The 17,356-nt window shown below is 42.7% G+C and overlaps 1 protein-coding gene across 1 annotated transcript in view; it reads right to left on the reverse strand.

Moving 5' to 3' along the window:
* frs2a (fibroblast growth factor receptor substrate 2a) overlaps positions 1-17,343 on the reverse strand; it is an 84,934-nt gene extending 67,591 nt beyond the window's left edge. The window contains exon 1 of the mRNA XM_080191226.1: positions 17,234-17,343. The gene's annotated coding sequence lies outside the window, so the exon portion shown is untranslated. The remainder of the gene's footprint in view (positions 1-17,233) is intronic.
* Between the last annotated feature and the right edge of the window lie 13 nt (positions 17,344-17,356).

A 17,356-nucleotide genomic window follows, 5' to 3' on the forward strand; every position in this document is an offset into this window, starting at 1 on the left:
TTACCACCACGTTCTCAAGGCAATTAGGGATGGGCAATAAATGCAGGCCATGTCAGCAATGTCCACAGCCCATGAACAAGCTTGCTGGCTGAAGGAATACCCTCCCTAAATGAGAATTTAAAATAATTTAGCTTCTCCAGTCCCAAACACATTCGACCCCTTTCGGACAGACTTCTCTCTACATCATCCTACCCAAAACACTTTTAGTCGTTTTTACTTTAAAATAAAATACTCACAAGAAATTTGACTAACTTGTTTCTTTTTCTACTGCACCACAACCACAATGATGCAACCTCCCTGCGAATGAGGCACAGCAGACAAAATTAAATTAAAAAAGAGAGGAAGTAAGAGGGAAAACATAAACAGTAAAAAAAAGAACTGAACTGGGTTCAATACAACTGACCAAACAATTGCTGCAATATATCACATTGGTAACTTGCCAAAATATTTTTTGTGCCTTTGCTATAAATAAATGATGCGTGAAAGAAAAAGTTGGACTGAGTTCAGCAGGCCAAAGCAAGCCATGTTTTGGACAATCAATCTATTTCTGTCACATGACAGTAGGTGGCACAAACAAAAATTCACCGTCCCAGCACAGCCACTCAGTAAAACAACTGCAACCAAAGCCAAGCGAGTTTTACATTTGAATGCCAAGTAATATGTTACAGATTGCATTCAGCAGTCTTTTAAAATTAGGGGAATTCCATCCAGTGTTAACATTTTTGCTTACCTGCAGCAAGCCTGTCACATCAAAAATAGCAATTCAAGGCCAGTGCAAGTAAGGCACTCTTTAGTAAGCAAGGTTATATGCTGAAATGGAACTTGCTATTGTGCATCAATGCAGAGTTTACCATAAACTGTGTTTTGTCAGTTCATGTTCTGTTATTGGAGCCCCTTCCAATTATTTTACGGCTACGTTTTTTTCTCCCCAAAAATATACTTTAATGAGCCGGAGTTATTTTGATACGTAATATTTCAGTTCAACTACAAGTTATAAAATCAAGCCCAATTTAACTGTAGTAAGATAAACAGACCAACCATGGAACTAATCAAGCTCTTCCACTGTAATTAACTTAATGTATTTACCATAGCTTGTTTTTCTAGTTTGAGGTTTTAGCTTCCAGTGTCATCCATGCAGAATTTTGTGAATGTGAGTAACTCAGGATCAATGTTAAATATAAGCTTTGATTTTACTTTTTTTTTAAAACAGTTATATTGTATTCCTGCATCTCAACTGAAAACAGGTTTCAAAAGGTCATTAGTTTCTCAGTTATATTTTTGGTAAAACCAAAGTTTATTGAATAATTTCTGGACTACTTACAGTTCTCCTGTGGCACTGCTCATGGGTAGTCTGAATTTTGCACAATAGTTTGGCCTGTTACAAGTCATAGTAAGATAATTCCAGGTCCTTATCGCTGAGACAATCAGGGGACCTCAGGTTTCAGGCTGTTACTGGCTTTCTCCACTTTTTAAGATTGCACTGCACTTGTGACAAAATCTGAAGTGCAAAATCACAGATTCCTGCAGTGCAGGAGGTGGCCATTTGATCCATCGAGTCAATCCTACCCAGACCCTATCCCCATAACCCCATGTACTTACCCTGCTAGTCCTCCCTGACACTAAGGAGAAATTTAGCATGGCCAATCCACCAAACCCACACATCTTTGGACTGTGGGAGGAAACCGGAGCACTCAGAGGAAACCCAAGAGAACATGCAAACTCCACACAGAGAATCACTCAAGGCCAGAAGTGAACCCAGGTTACTGGCACTGTGAGGCAGCAGAGCTAACCACTGTGCCACCATGCTGCCCATTAAATCTGCAACAAGACACGTTGTGCATGGCAAGCTGGAGATGACACTATTTTATAATGCTGTTTCTATAAAATAGTTTGTCCAGAAAATGGATTATCAAGCTACTGATTTAGGATCATGGAATATGTCAAATTCTATTTTTATGCCTTGGTATTCTAGATTTTTTTGCAAATTTTAATTTTTCTGTGAAAAGCATAAATGGTTGTTATAGATATCAGCTATGTTTCAGCAGGGCACACACTGAACTAGAAGACTGTGGATTCCAGATATTTTAACATGAAACCCAGGCTGATACTTCAATACCTGCAGTACTGACAGGTATTGTCAGAAGTGCCTTTTTTTGGATGAGATGTAAACTGAGGCCTCTTTTGCCACTGCAGGGATCCAGGTTTGATTCCTGGCTCAGGTTACTGTCTGTGTGGAGTTTGCACGTTCCCCATGTCTGCGTGGGTTTCCTCTGGCTGCTCTGGTTTCCTCCCACAGTCCAAAAGTTAGATGGATTGGCCATGCTTAATTCTCCCTCAGTGTACTCAAACAGGCACCAAAGGTGGCAACTAGGAGATTTTCACAGTAACATCATTGCAGTGTTAATGTAAACCTACTTGTGACGCCAATAAAACTTGAAATAATCCCATGGCATTTTCTTTTCAGCTGCTTTGCCTGAATGTAATTTTCTTTTTAATCTTTAATGGGATGTGGGCATCACCAGAAAGGCAAGTATATATTGCCCAAGCTCAATTGCCCTTGAATGGCTCATTTCAGCAGGTTAAGAGTCAACCACATTGCTGTGGTCTGAAGTCACATGTAGGCCAGACCAGGGTAAGGGTGGCAGATTTCATTCCCTAAAGGATATTAGTGAACTAGATGGGCTATGACAATTGACAGTGGTTTCATGTTTCAGACACTTTCAATTATTTTATTAACTGAATTTAAATTAATTCTCAAGGCGATTAGGGATGGGCAAATTTTATTAATTGAATTTAAATTCCACCAGCTTCCGAAGTGGGATTTGAATGCATGAACCAAGAACACCAACCTGGGCCTCTGGATTAAAAGTCCAGTGATGTTACCAGGATGCCACTACCTCCCCACTATTGCTAAACAGTCGCTTCTTCTACAAGTGTTCCTCACTGATTCCTGAGAATGCATATTTGCCATTCCTTGATGCCGCTGTCCAAGAAACACTTGGTCTTCCTTGGCTCCTTTTATCATTGTCACCCTCTTTGTACATTGTCATGCAATATCAGTTGGCTAAAAGAACTTAATTTTCAGATTTTGATGATGTACGCTTCTGGATTGCATTCTCCTTGGGCCATTCTCATCGTTTACCCTCCTTTTCCAAGATTGTAATGACCTCAACAAGGCCCATGAGGTTGGCCTCTCAGAGTATAATCTCCTGTCAGATGATGCATTCAATTTTAAGTTGCTACGTGCAACATTTCTACCATCTTTCCCATGTTACAACTATAGACAATGCAATAATACTTCACTGGCTGTGAATGGCTTTGAATGTCCTTAAACATTTACCACAAATTCAAAAATTCTTTCTACTTGTGCATACTTTGCCAAAGTTACCTTTTTCCTCTTCTACCTTCTTTAAAGGTCCACAACACACAGCCAATTGCATCAAGTACGGGGTACAATGCCTCCACAAAGTATCTCTGATCCTGGCACCTGGCCATATTGGACTAAGTAGCTGCCAGATCTTTCAGTGCTGGTTTGCAAGAGATTTCTGTAGCAATGACGAATTGTGTTTTTTGATTGGTTACACTTTCGTTAGATAAATAAATAATTAGCAGAGCTCCATTAATAAAGATTCCACTCCCTGTGTCTCAATCTCTATCTGGAACAGTAAATAAACATAGGATTGCTTTAACAACATTTACTTTTACTTTCTATTGGTGAAAAATTCTCAAAAATGTTTTGTACTTTGGAGTGAGAACAAGCGGGCTGGGAGGGAGCAATGGGGCGGGGCTTGCAAACTGCAGACTCTATGAACAGCCAGTCATCCTGTCGATCATAAACATTCACAGAAAAGCGCCCCGAAGTATTTCCTTTGATGAAAAACTGCTAACCGTTTTGGTTTATCGTACCAATTTTTTTTTACTTCTTTCATTTCCCGAACACATTACCCTATAGCAAATGACTGGTTCACCTTCTGGGCCTGCATAAACAAATATTTTGTTTCAAATGTAAACAATAGATTATCCACTGTGGGGGTAAAATTCAGCTTTGGTTGGGCAACAAATGATAGCAGATCTACTACTTGTTATACATCCTTATTTTCTTTTTTATTGAAGTCATTTACTAGAGATCCAACATGGGATGAGCCATTCAACCCTTCGAGTATTTTTTAAGATGTGAAGTTTATATATTAGCGTCATAAGTAGGCTTACATTGACACTGCAATGACTGTGGAAACCCCCTAGTCACCATACTCCAGCACTTGACAGTTGTTGTTCGTCCATCGTCATTGATGAGGACCTCGATACCATTAGTCATTTTGAGGCTGGTTGCGGTGTGTCTGAAGATGACTGGTCAACCAATTCAGGCACGGAATGTCCTGGCACATACTGGACAGACTTGTGTAGACACTGTAGTTGTTGTGCTGGTGGCTCTGGTCTTGTGCAGCTTGCGCTTAAGTTGTGCTTCAGCAATACACCTTGCTTCGTAAACTTGACAGCCCTTGTGGATGAGGTAGTGCCAGGTAGGGTGGTTTTGTGCCAGCGTTTCCCAGATGGCCGTGTCAAGCAACTACAGGGAGGCCTTGAGTGTGTCTTTGAAATGTTTCTTCTGCCCTCCATGCGAGTACCTTCCAGCAGAGAGTTCCCCAAAAAGGAGCTGCTTGGATATGCACATGTCTGACATACGGATGATGTGACCTGCCCACCGGGTCTGCGCTCTCATCAACAGTGTGTGGACTGATGGTAGACTTGCTTTAGAGAGAACTTCAGCGTCTGGTACTTTGTCTTGCCATCTGATGTGTAATATTCTGCGAAAACAAGTCATGTGGAAATGACTGAGCAATCTTGCATGCCTTCGATACACAGTCCACGTTTCACAGGCACACAGGGGGGTGGTGAGTACCGTGGTGCTGCAGATCTTCAGTTTTGTTGCTGGGCTGATTCCTCGACATTCCCATACAGTGGAGCGCAGTCTACCGAAAGCAGAACTTGCCTTTGCTATTCTGCAGTTAACTTCTGCATCAGTAGTCACTGCTTGGGAGAGGGTGCTGCCAAGATAAGTGAACTGGTCCACTACCTGTAGTTTCTGCCCTTTGATTGTGATTATGGGTTCTGTGTACGATGCATAACGAGCATGACTTCGGTCTTTTTAATGTTGACGGTGAGTCCAAAGTTGTCCATGCTGACTTGCATCTCCAGCTCTGAGCCAGTATACAGGAGCAGTCATTGGCAAAGAGGCAGTTTCTCAGAACAGTCTCCTTCACTTTGGTAATAGCTTGAAGTCTCCTCAGGGTTGAAGAGCTTCCCATCCACTTTGTACTTGAGGCTCTACTTCCAACAACTCTGTCCTGGAAGGCGTCATTCAGCTTGGCAGTAAACATCATGCTGAACAGTGTGGGTGCAAGCACACAGCCCTGTTTGACACCATTGGTGACTGAGAATGCCTCAGAGGATTCTCCACCATCCAGTACTCTGGCCATCATGGAACTGGCATATCATCTGAATGAATTTGGGGGGCAGCCGAACTTTGACATGATCGTCCACAGGCCTTGTCGGCTTACAGCGTCGAAGGCTTTCGCGAGGTCAACAAAGGTTGTGTAGAGCTCGCAATTCTGCTCCTGACACTTCTCCTGAAGTTGGTGCACAGCAAAAATCATGTCAATAGTCCCGTGACCTTTGCAGAAGCCACACCGTGACTCTGGAAGCAGGCCCAGCTCCAGTTGAATGACCAGACGATGTAGCAGGACTCTTGCGAGGGTTTTTTCTGTGATGGAGAGCAGCGAGATTCCTCAGTGGTTGTCGAATACCTGCAGATTGCCCTTCCTCTTGTAGAAGTGTACGATGGAAGCATCTTTAAGTTCCTGAGGAATGAATCCTTGCTTCCAAAAGGACTCGAACAACTCGGTGAGCTTCTCAGTAAGTACAGGACCAGCAGCTTTGTAGATCTTTGTGGGTATGGCATCTGCCCTGGGGCTTTGCCACTGGATGGCTGGCTGACAGCTTTCACGACTTAGGCTACTACTGGTGGGTCATCCATGGCGCTGTTGATATCAAGCTGGGGAATCCTGTCTATTGCCTCATCGTTAATAGATGACGGTTGGTTGAGGGCGGCTTCAAAGTGGTCAGCCCATCTCTGCAGGATCTCTGTAATGAGTGTTGTACCATCTGTACTCAGGAGGGGGGAGCTCCCAAGAGACTGAGGTCCGTAGAGTGTTTTGAGGGCTTCACAAAACCGTTTCAAGTAATTTCTGTCAGCACATCCCTGTATTTCATCTGCCTTGGCGCTCAGTCAGACATCCTGCATTTTACGCAGTTTATCCTGGACTGTCCTGTGAGCACTGGTAAAAGCATTTTTCTTGGCAGCTGATAATGGGGTCATTCTGACAGGCCCAATGAAGACAGTGCTTTTCAACAAGTAGAGCCTGTATCTCCTCATCATTCTCATCGAACCAATCATGCCGCTTGCTGGTAGAGGGCCTGAGCATCTTCAGTGCAGATGTATGGACAGCATCCCTGAAGCGTTCCCAGTCATCCTCAGCACTGCCTGAGAGGAGTAAGTCAGCAAGCTTGATTTCTGCCAGTGCTGAAGCTATGCTGGGGTTCTTCAGCTTAGCCGCATTGATTCTTTCCATAACCTTGCTTCCTTGTGGTTGCCTCCTGAGTCTGATGCAGAGCCTTATTTTGGAGACAATGAGCCTGTAATCTGTCCAGCAGTCAGCACTACACATGGCCTTGGTCACTCTGACATCCTGCCTGTCTTTTCTCCTGACAATGACAGTCGATAAGATGACAACGACATAGTTGATAAGATGCCAATGCTTAGAGCCGGGGTGCATCCAAGAGGTCTTGTTATGGGTAGACAGACAGAAGGTTGTGTTGGTGATGAGGAGGTCGTGTCCTGCACAGGTCTTCATTAAGAGTAGGCTGTTACTGTTACACTTGCCCACTCCATGCCTCCCAATGACTTCCTGCCAGACTGCACAGTCACACCCACCAGCCGCAGTAAACTGGCCAGGGTGGAGTGAAGCAGGCAATGTTTAGGGCACCTTTTCTAGCCCCTTCCTCATTCTATGGAGGTGAGCAGTGCATTCCTGAAGAGGACTGCTCAGTTGCCCAGGTAGATACCAAGTTTCACTGCTGCTTCGGTCAGCGGAAAACGACTATTAGACCTGAGCGGCCTGTGTGCAGGTCCGTGACTACAGCTCCCAGTGTATCCATACCTGCTGCTTCATTGCTCGCCCAGCGCCACAGGACTTCAAGGGTTGAACAGGACACTGATGATGATGATGGTGTTGAGACTAGTGCTTGATTTGAGTTGCGCAGCATCAGCCTCAGCCTCACTCACTCTTCCCAATTCCCATCTAGATCCAGTGGCAAGACAAGAGTCGAGATGGCTGGAGATGAGACTAGGCGCAGTGGATAACCAGGATGTCTTGTGTGTCTTGTCCTGCTCTTCGCATTCCACGACACCTGCAGAGATCGCCCACTTGACAGTTGGATCTTCCATTGGTCTTGTCCGCTCAATCCGCCGGAGTCTGTCTTCACATGCTGGGATAGACATCTCCCTATCTCACCAAGGGTTGAGACCTGTCGGCTACCCTCACCTGGTTTAGCTGGCTTGTCAAAACCATTGCCTGGGGTGTGGCCGCTGTCGCATGCAAACAGCTATGGGGAGCCACAGGTCACAGCTGACTGCCAGGTGGGGACAAAAGGTGGAAAACTGCCCTGAAAGGACACAACATGCTCCCCCACCAGAGGTACTACCACCTCCCTGACACCCCATATACGCATCTGTCAGTACACTGAGGGAGAATTTAGCATGGCCAATGCACCTAATCAGCACGTCTTTCAGCCTAGGGGAGGAAACCGGAGCACCCGGACGAAACTCACACAGACATGGGGAGAATGCGCAGACTCTGCACAAGCAATGACCCAAGCTGGGAATCAAACCCTGGTCCCTGGAAGTGGGCAGCTGTGCTAACCACTGTGCCACCCATGCATCCGCTCCGCCATTCAATAAGATCATGGCTGATCTGGTTGTGACCTCAACTCTACTCTCCCCAAAACCCTTCACTCCCTAGCCTGTTAAAAATCTGTCTAACTCTACTTGAATAAATTCAATGACCCAGCCTCCAGTGCTTTCTGAGGAAGAGAATTCTATATGCTAACAAGTATTTGAGAGCATAAATTCCTCCTCATAACTATGTTTAATGGTGAACCTCTAATTCTTAAACTGTGCACCCTGGTTCTAGTCTCTCCAACAAGAGGAAACATCCTCTGGTATCTACTCTATCAAATTCCCAGATTTATATCAAAAAATCTTTCACAAAAGGATCCATCAGCCCTACAGCCTTAAATGCACAGACACAATTTTTGTGTATGTTGCTATGAAACACTTTGAGATGTTTCTTTATGTTAAAGAATTTATTTTACATACATTTATTGCTGGAATTATGATCAAGCCTGTTTATTTATTAAATTTTGCGACTAAGACAATGTGGAGTGGCACATTGACTAGTACTGCTGCCTCACAGCGCCAGAGACCCAGATTCGATTCTCGGCTTGAGTCACTGACAGTGTGGAGTTTGCACGTTCTCTTCGTGTCTGCTTGGTTTCCTCCCACAGTCCAAAGATGTGCAGGTTAGGTGGATTGGCCATGCTAAATTGTCCCTTATTGTCAGGGGGACTAGCTAAGGTAAATGCATCGGGTTATGGGGATAGGGCCTGGGTGAATGAGATTGTGGTTGGCACAGACTCAGTGGGCCATATGACCTCATTCTGCACTGTAGGGTTCTATGAAATAATACATTGTGTAACCAAGTACGAATCTCCTGCCCTGATAATTTTAAAAAATGTATTTTTGACAAGTAAAAAAGATGTGTAGGTGAGGTGGATTGGCCATGGTCAATTTGGCCCATTAGTGTCAGAGGATTAACAAGGTAACTACGTGCAGTTATGGTGATAGGGCCTGGGTGGATTGCTGTTGGGACAGGCTCGATAGGATGAATGGCCTCCTTTGTACTTATGGATTCTATGATTAGTATGATTGCTAAGGCCAATTAAGAGGTCGTAGTCATAATGAAATCAGTGTCATCTCTCATTAGGGGAGCTCTTATTTATTGTATATGACTGTATGCCTTTTTTCACGCTTTTTGGCAGTGCGACACTTTATGTGTAATGGCACTGCTCCCAGGAAGATGAGAGGATACACTGTCTTCGGTTAGGAACAGGGTGCCATGTAAAAACACAATGTAATATTTATCTGCAAAAAAGCCTAGATACATCTTTCCAAAATGACAGAATTTAATTGCTGGTAGGTAATCACTGGCTTCTTACAGTTTTCAGTTGAGAGACTGCTGTTATGTAAACACAGAGTGAATTCATACAGATGTCAATTAAGAGATTGCAGACAGACTGGCTGTTATATTTTGTATTCCTGGAGAGTTCCTTTGAAGATGATAGAGAAAGTCAAGTGTTCCACTTTAAGTGTAACAGAGAGGAATGTGCTAGATGTAGTACTTTTTTTTATACATAGAATCACAGCCAAACCAAAGTCAGTGCTTCGCGAGAATAAGGGGGAAAAAAAAGCAAAAATACCAGTTTTGCTTCAATGACCAAATACATAAGTATTTTAACACAGACGTGCCACATAGTTTGACTAAAAGCACCTGACATTTTATTAATGCATACTTTTCTGCTGATGCATCTAACAACAGTTCATGAACATTTTAAAATGTATCACAAACTAATCTCCTCTCAGTCTATCATGCCATCAACTAATACCTTAGCCGTTGTATCCCACCACAAGTCCCCATTGTTCTATGACTGAGATTCAAGATTGGTGACCTGTTCCAAGGCCTCGGTCACCCTTACTCTGAATTACATAATCTTTTAGCACAGGAGGTAGCCATTTGGTCCATCAAGCTTTGAAAGAGCAATCCAATTAGTTCCACTCTCCTGCTATTTCCCTGTTTCCCTAAAGCAGGTTTCATAAGCTATGCACGTGAAATCTCTGTTGACGCACATTCCTTCCTCCACTGCCTCTCTCAACAAGGCTGTTACTGGGGAATTGGAAAAAGTTTACAATTTTGAACATGATCTCAATACTCCTCAGTCGGATGTAGCACTGGCTGGATTTAGGGCTGAATTTGCCCAACATCACCCATGTTGAATTCCACCTTCTGAATAATAGTTGCTACTGCACCAGTAATACAGTTCCATTCTCACAATAGCCTTTCATGTAAAACAACCCATTTGCCAAAATGTGGTGAAATGTGTGATGCCGTCTTACAGATAAAGCGGGTGAAACCAGGTCTCAGAAGTGAAGCTTCAATATTTTAATTTGTCACCATCCAGTCCCTTAATGGATTGAAGCAATACTATATTGGTTGACTCTCATGGGCACTCAGAATATAGGTAAAAATGTAACTTCAAAAAAAAACCAAACATTAACTTCCCTGTCGAGTGACTGATAACTTACAAGCGTTTAAAATGACAGACTTTCGGTACATCTAGTACAGCCTCTTTAGAAGGCTGAAGGGCAGACTCCTTCCTCCAATCATTATCCACAGGTCTAGCTTTAATTTATCCTGACCATAAAAGCTGCCTAAGCCTAATGCATGCTATATGCAGAATTTGTTTGTTGCTTCTCACACGCCTATCCTAGATGTGTCGATTCTCAGAGTGATAGAGATCCACGTGCTCTTTATAACTCACTTGCATCCTCCTGGGAATAGAGCAGACAACTGGCTTTTGGAAAGACAAATTATCTTCTCAACCTACATGCATCTTCTTTCAGGTGACATTCAATGGTGATCAATAAAGGGGATTTGATGGAATATATTCCTTTTCAGTCGAGGGGCATTGAAGCCAGTTGTAGCACCTTGATTACTGCCTCAGCTGAGATCAGCTGAAGCGAGTTATCAACTTTTGTCAAGAAGAGACAATATAAGCTAAAAGGCATACGGGGCAGAGGGACCTAGGGGTGCAAGCGCTCAAATCATTGAGTGCAGCAGGGCAGGTTGAGAAAGTGGTTAATAATGCATAGATGATGTTGGGATTCAGGAAAACAAGGAATTTGTGATGAACCTGAATAAAACATGGGTTTAGGCTCAACTGTGTTCCATTCTGAGCACAACGTTTTGGGAAGGATGTGAAGGCATGAGAAAAAATGCGGTATAAAATCGAGAACAGTTGAGGAATTGAGGAACTTTAGTTATGTTAATATAAATGTGAATATATTGGAGAAGATTGAGAAGAAACTTGATAGAGGTTTTCAAAATCAAGAGCGATCTGGACAGAGCAGATTGGGAGAATCGATTCCCAATGGCTGAAGGATCGAGAATCAGAAAGCTTCCATTTAAGGTGATTCACAAAAGAACAAAAAATTATTTCACGCAGCAAGTAGTTAGGATCTGGAATGCATTGTCTGACTCTCAGGGAGATTCAATCCAGGGCTTAAGAGAGATTTGGATAACTATCTGGGGAGAAAAATTTGCAGGGCTAAGGGGGAAAAGATGGAGGTGTGGAGCTTGTACTTGTAGGGAGCTTGCTCGGGCACAACAGGCCGAATGGTCTCCTGTGCACTAACCATTCCATGATTCTAAGGCAAAATAAAGTTAGCAAAGGTAAAAGAAATGACTTTTGAATGGCATTCATCATACCAGATACACAGGAGAACTGCTCTGTTCTCGAATAGTGCTATTGAATCTTGCATTTCCACTCATCAGGGCATACATTTTCTTTGTGTAAGGCTTCCTTTAAAAGACAGCACCACAAAGGGTGCAGCGCTCTTATAGCCAATTACCCCTCCCCTAGTACTGCAGAGAAGTGGAATGTGTGCTCAGAAAGGGGCAGCACAGCGGTAAGCACTGCTATCTCTCAGTGTCAGGGACTGGGTTCGATTCCAGTGTCAGATGACTGCACATTCTCCTCGTGTTTGTGTGGGTTTTCTCCGGGTGGTCCAGTTTCCTTCCACACACAATAGACGTATAGATTTGGTGGATTGATCATGCTAAATTGCCCTATTTTCTCCCAGAATGCTTAGGTTAGAGCTGTTAGTGAGGTAAAGACGTGGGGTTATGGCGAAAGGACCTGGGTAAGATGCTCTGTTAGTGAGTCGGTGCAGGTTCGATGGGCCAAGTGGCCTCCTGTACTGCAGGGATTCAGTGATTTCTAAATTGGGGACCGAGCCCACAGCCTTCAGGCTTAGAGGTGAGAGTGCTATAACAAAGCCACAGCTGATGGAAAGTTGGAAAGCCATTGTATGGACAGAATGAAAGATGATTTTTAAATTATTTTTCCAGCTCTTCTAAAATTACGTAAATCTCTCAAAATTCCTTCTGGCAAAAATGACAAGGAATAGAAAATTAATTTTTAAAAATGTGTACATGTCCTGTCTAGTATCTTATATATTTATGAATTGCAGTACATGCGTCACAGAGGTTTTTACTCGTTTAGCGCGAGCAGCACAAAGTGTACTGACAGTTTGGATCATCACTGACAACAATTACAAGAAAATGGAATAAAAATGATTGAAGCCCGAGAGTAATTACAACTTATACTATAAATAGATACCAAACACATGACTTATTAACCCAAACTTCCACTGAGTTTATTATTTGAATTCCTTAATTAGAGTACAGCTTTTAGAATCATTCCTCTGCCTCAGTAGCCCACATACAAACACAGATCTCTTACGAGATATGTCCTATCATATTGCAATGAATATAACATCCGAGGATAGTACAATATGTTGAAACTCCACTGCACCAAGTCACATGTAGCGCAGGGGTTTGCATCTGTTTCCTCAACACAGCAAAGTCCCAATCTTAATTAAGGCAGTATGACAAGACCAACAGAAAGAACAGGCAACCACACAGAAAAAAGAAAAAAATCAAAGGCCAGTCACCAGGAATATTCTCATGTACCCCTTATTAGTGACTTGGATTAATAGAGACCTCCATAATGTATTCTCATTTAATGATCTGAGTTAGGTTGAATGGCTTTTGTTACTCCTAACTATATTTGTGATCCCTACCTATCGCCCGAGCCTCCTTTAAAATTAGTCTTTCTGACCAAGCTTTTGTTCAGCTGTCCTAATATCTTAACTGGCTTGGTGCCAATTGTTTTTGGATATTACTCTTGTGAAGCACCTCGAGTCCCCTTACTATGTTGAACGTGCTATATAAATGCAAGTTACTGTTGCAGTTGTCCAGCAGAGAGAGTGAATAAAGGGAAAACAGTCAGCTCCCGGCGTTCATGGGCGGTCCATTCCCACGAAAGGTAAAATCACGAACGATGAACTTGTACATGTGGAGTGCATGCTTTCCATGTGGAAAGACATGGGAAAAGAGGAGTATAACCTTCCTTTTGGTAATTCTATCACATGTCAAGTAAAGTGAGGATCGTTGGTGCACTTACATTGCTGTGTGTACTTGAAGTTAAGCAATTATTATGTTTCCTGCACTGGTATATGTTAAATCACGGATGAGTGAACTTTCAGGGGCATGGACCACAACTTGACACAAACAAATTTGTATAGGTAAACAATATGAATGACAGAGTTGACTTTACCCACTTTAAACCATTAGAAATACATCTTTGGTTCATCATAAATGCTGCAACAACTTGTATTTAGCATCTTTAATTTAGCAAAATGTCCCAACGCACCTCAAAGAAGCAATGTAAACTAAAGTACAACACTGAGCCACATAAGGAGATATTAGTAAAATGAAGTTTGCAGTTCAGGCCAAAAGCGATGTCTTCCCAATACTTGTGATGTGGAGATGCCAGTGTCGGGCTGGGATAAACGCAGTAAGAAGTCTCACAACACCAGATTAAAGTCCAACAAGTTTATTTGATAGTGAACCCATAAGCTTTCAGAACATCATTCCGAAGGCTTGTGGGTTTACTATCAAATAAACTTGTTGGAATTTAACCTATGTTGCGAAACTTCTTGCTGTGTTTTCCCAATATTTAACAGGAGGAAATTTTTCCTTATCCAGTAGTGGATGCCGGGTAATCTGTTCGACAGCTTAGCAACAGCAGAGGCGTCATCTTCACAACTGTATTTTCCTTCTGACATTTGTGTCTTCAGCCATCTAAGGCATAATCTTTGGGACTCCCTCCCTAAACCCTTTTATCTCACTGACTCGCCCTCTCCCCATTAAGATGCTCCACATAATAATGGAGCATTTTAAATATTAAATATTATTTCATCCACTTGTTCTGATGCCTTCTTTTTGGTTCAGACATTTTACTATATTAAAGGTGCTTTAGAAATGTAACTTGTTGCTGTAAAGAGAAAGCAAACACCTGCAGCCAAAGTGCACCAAATCAGCTCCCTCCCTCACATGCAGGTTCACACATTAGAAGGGTCACTTGGCTGATCTAGAAAAAGTGTGCTTCCAGCATCCGTGGGACTGTCATCCTGCAGAAGCTGATGTTTTATCAAAAGAATGGAACTAGAGGAAATAAATTAAATGCTGCCCGAGAGTGGGCACTGATGATCTATAGTTTTGGCCACCTCCATTCTCCTGACAACTAGCATTTGATGTGGGCAAATAACATCATCTCATGGAAGTTGCTGGAAGATAACGTAAATCACATTCTGACAGCGCAAGGAAAAGTAATGCTGTGCAGCATTCCAAATACTCTGATGCACAACAGAGCACTAGTTTGTAGTTCAGTTTCAGGCAAGCCAACTTGTGCAAGCTGGCAACCTGTAGCAGAATGCAATTGGACAATGAAACTTTGATGTAGACAAGATGCTCACCATCTCATAATTCTATTCTGAAATCAAACATCCACCAGTTGATGGGCACTTCTAAGCTTAGCATTAACACTGATAGATGTCATCATCTGCCAAGTAGCCACCAGTCTATTTTCTGATAATTCTTTTTACAAGCATTTCTGACAAGAAGTTATTACCACAAATATAAGGTATTCTGCAAACATTTGAAAAGTCAGCCAATTAGAAGCCCGGGACCTATCTATACTTCAAGATATCATGGTGGTATAGTAGTGGTCAGCACTGCTGCATCACGGCGTCAGGGACCCGGGTTCGATTCCCAGCATGGGTCACTGTCCTTGTGGAGTTTGCACATTCTCTCCATGTCTGCATGGGTTTCCACCTGATGGTTTGGTTTCCTCCCACGGTAAGAAAGATGTGCTGGTTAAGTGCATTAACCATACTAAATTCTCCCTCAGTGTACCCGAACAGACACCAGAGTGTGGCAACTGGGGGATTTTCACAGTAACTTCATCGCAATGTTAATGTAAGCCTACTTATGACTCTAATAAATAAACATAACAGAAAGAAAATCAGTCCCAAGCAACAAAATAACTACCATGCTGCAATATTTCGAAAATCTGTTAACACAACTGAGCCAACTGTAACAAAGTATAGGATATAATTCACAACTTCTTTTAAAACAGAAGTAGAGCCGTTATCCTGTTTTTAATGCTTCCGCATACATCAAAAAGCTTCAAGGTTTCAAATGCAAATCATTTTTGAGATACCTTCTGTACCTGGAAATTAAAGCTCAAAACATAACTCTACATTTCTAGTCTTCAAAAGTGACATAATAAAAAATCAATGCAATCTGAGAAACATGAATATATACATGCTCAATTCTACTCAGGCTTTTAAATATCTTGAAGAAAAGACCTGGTTTTTAAAAAAGTCCGTTCTGGGCAAGCCAAAATGTCTCATGTGAAATTCAAGTCATCCTCTAAGCCAGCACAACAACTCATGCAAACTGTTGTGTTCATAAAGCTTGTATCTAGTAACATGCAGCTGATTGCATTAAATACTATAGAGAAGAAGCCAGTGTTTATTATGGTCACACGCCCAAGATACGCAGTTAATCATTGACAGAGTCACTGTGATGCAAATTTAAATTTGTCGACATTATGCAACTGAAGAAAGCTACCCTAAGAAAGTAACGTTTCCAAACATGTCACGCAAATCTCCTGGTTTGTCTTTTTAATGTGGTGCATCAAAAATAAAACACTATTTGCCAACAGGATAGCTTAGATTTCTCTCACTGTTAGATCTGTTCTGTATTTTTTTCCAATCATGAAGGTTAGTGCAAATCAAACACTCTTCCACAAGCAACAATCAACAACCAGCCAATGTGTCTTCAAAGGAGGGTGTACTTTCCCATATAAAATGGAAACCTGGAACTGACATTTCATTAAAATTACCCTTTTAAGTGAAATGCATTCTCTGTACTCCAAGTTAGGCTGACAGCAAAGACCCAAGCCCCCTCAGGTTGCAAATTCTGATAGGAACTTTGATTCTTTTTTGTCTGCCTGCTACACCTTGCTATCCTCTTTACTGTTTTCTCCTTAAAATGGTCGTTTCAGAGTCACATCCACCAGTTTATAAACAGAAAAGGCACACATGACCAGTTTCTTTCATTCATTCTGTCAACACTTAGCAATGAGGTCCAATGTAAACATGGAAGCTTAATTTCACAAACGCTAACCTCACATTGCACAAGTGAGTCCAGAAAAAGGTTTGGCTGAACAAAATTGAGCTGAGAATTGGAAATTCAGAGGCTGGGGAGCAATGCAGCCTTGACAGGAGGATAACAGAGAGAGAGGGAAACAATCAGATGCATACTGAGACAATCCCAGGTAGCCAGTTCACTGATTCCCAAGTTGGGATACTGGTGATGGCATAAGATCTGGGGATCACAGGAGGGACATGGTTCAGTCTTCGCCCAGCACTTGGGTTGAGCTCCCCTTCTTTCATTCTGACACCACCCCCCCCCATTTATTTGTCTATCCTCTTTTCACTCCCTTTCTTCCCATCAACTTCCTTGCCCCTTTACCTCCCTTTACTAATCTCTCACTCCCACTGTATTTCTCTTTCATTGTGCATTTCTCCCTCTCTACTCCCATCTTGTCCTGCTCTCTATTCCTCCCTCTGGCTGTATTCTCTCTCCCACATTCACTACGTACTTCAGTCTCACTCTCACTGTATTTCTTCCTCTCTTAATAATTCTCTCCCAACCTCTCTCCATCTGTATTTCTCTCTGGTTTCTTTCTCTTCCCCTTCTTTCTATTTTCTAACACCCCCTGCATTTCTCCCCTCTCCCATTTCTATCTCCCTCTCTCCACTTTTTTCTCTCTATATATATATATTTCTCTGTCTCTCTCCGGAGCTCAGTAATTTACAGACAGGTCTCCCTCTCCTTGCCTCCTCCCCCCCGCCCCCGGTACTCACTGTGCCGCCGGGGCTCCGCTGGGTGGCGGGGACTCGCTGACAGACACTCCGGGATCCGAACCCAAAGCCGCGGCGCCGCTTCCCGGAAAGCGCAGGCCCGAGTGGGCGGGGCCTCCGGGGAGA

This window comes from Carcharhinus amblyrhynchos, chromosome 6, assembly GCF_965287045.1.
Source record: "Carcharhinus amblyrhynchos chromosome 6, sCarAmb.v2.hapA, whole genome shotgun sequence".
Classification (NCBI taxonomy): domain Eukaryota; kingdom Metazoa; phylum Chordata; class Chondrichthyes; order Carcharhiniformes; family Carcharhinidae; genus Carcharhinus; species Carcharhinus amblyrhynchos.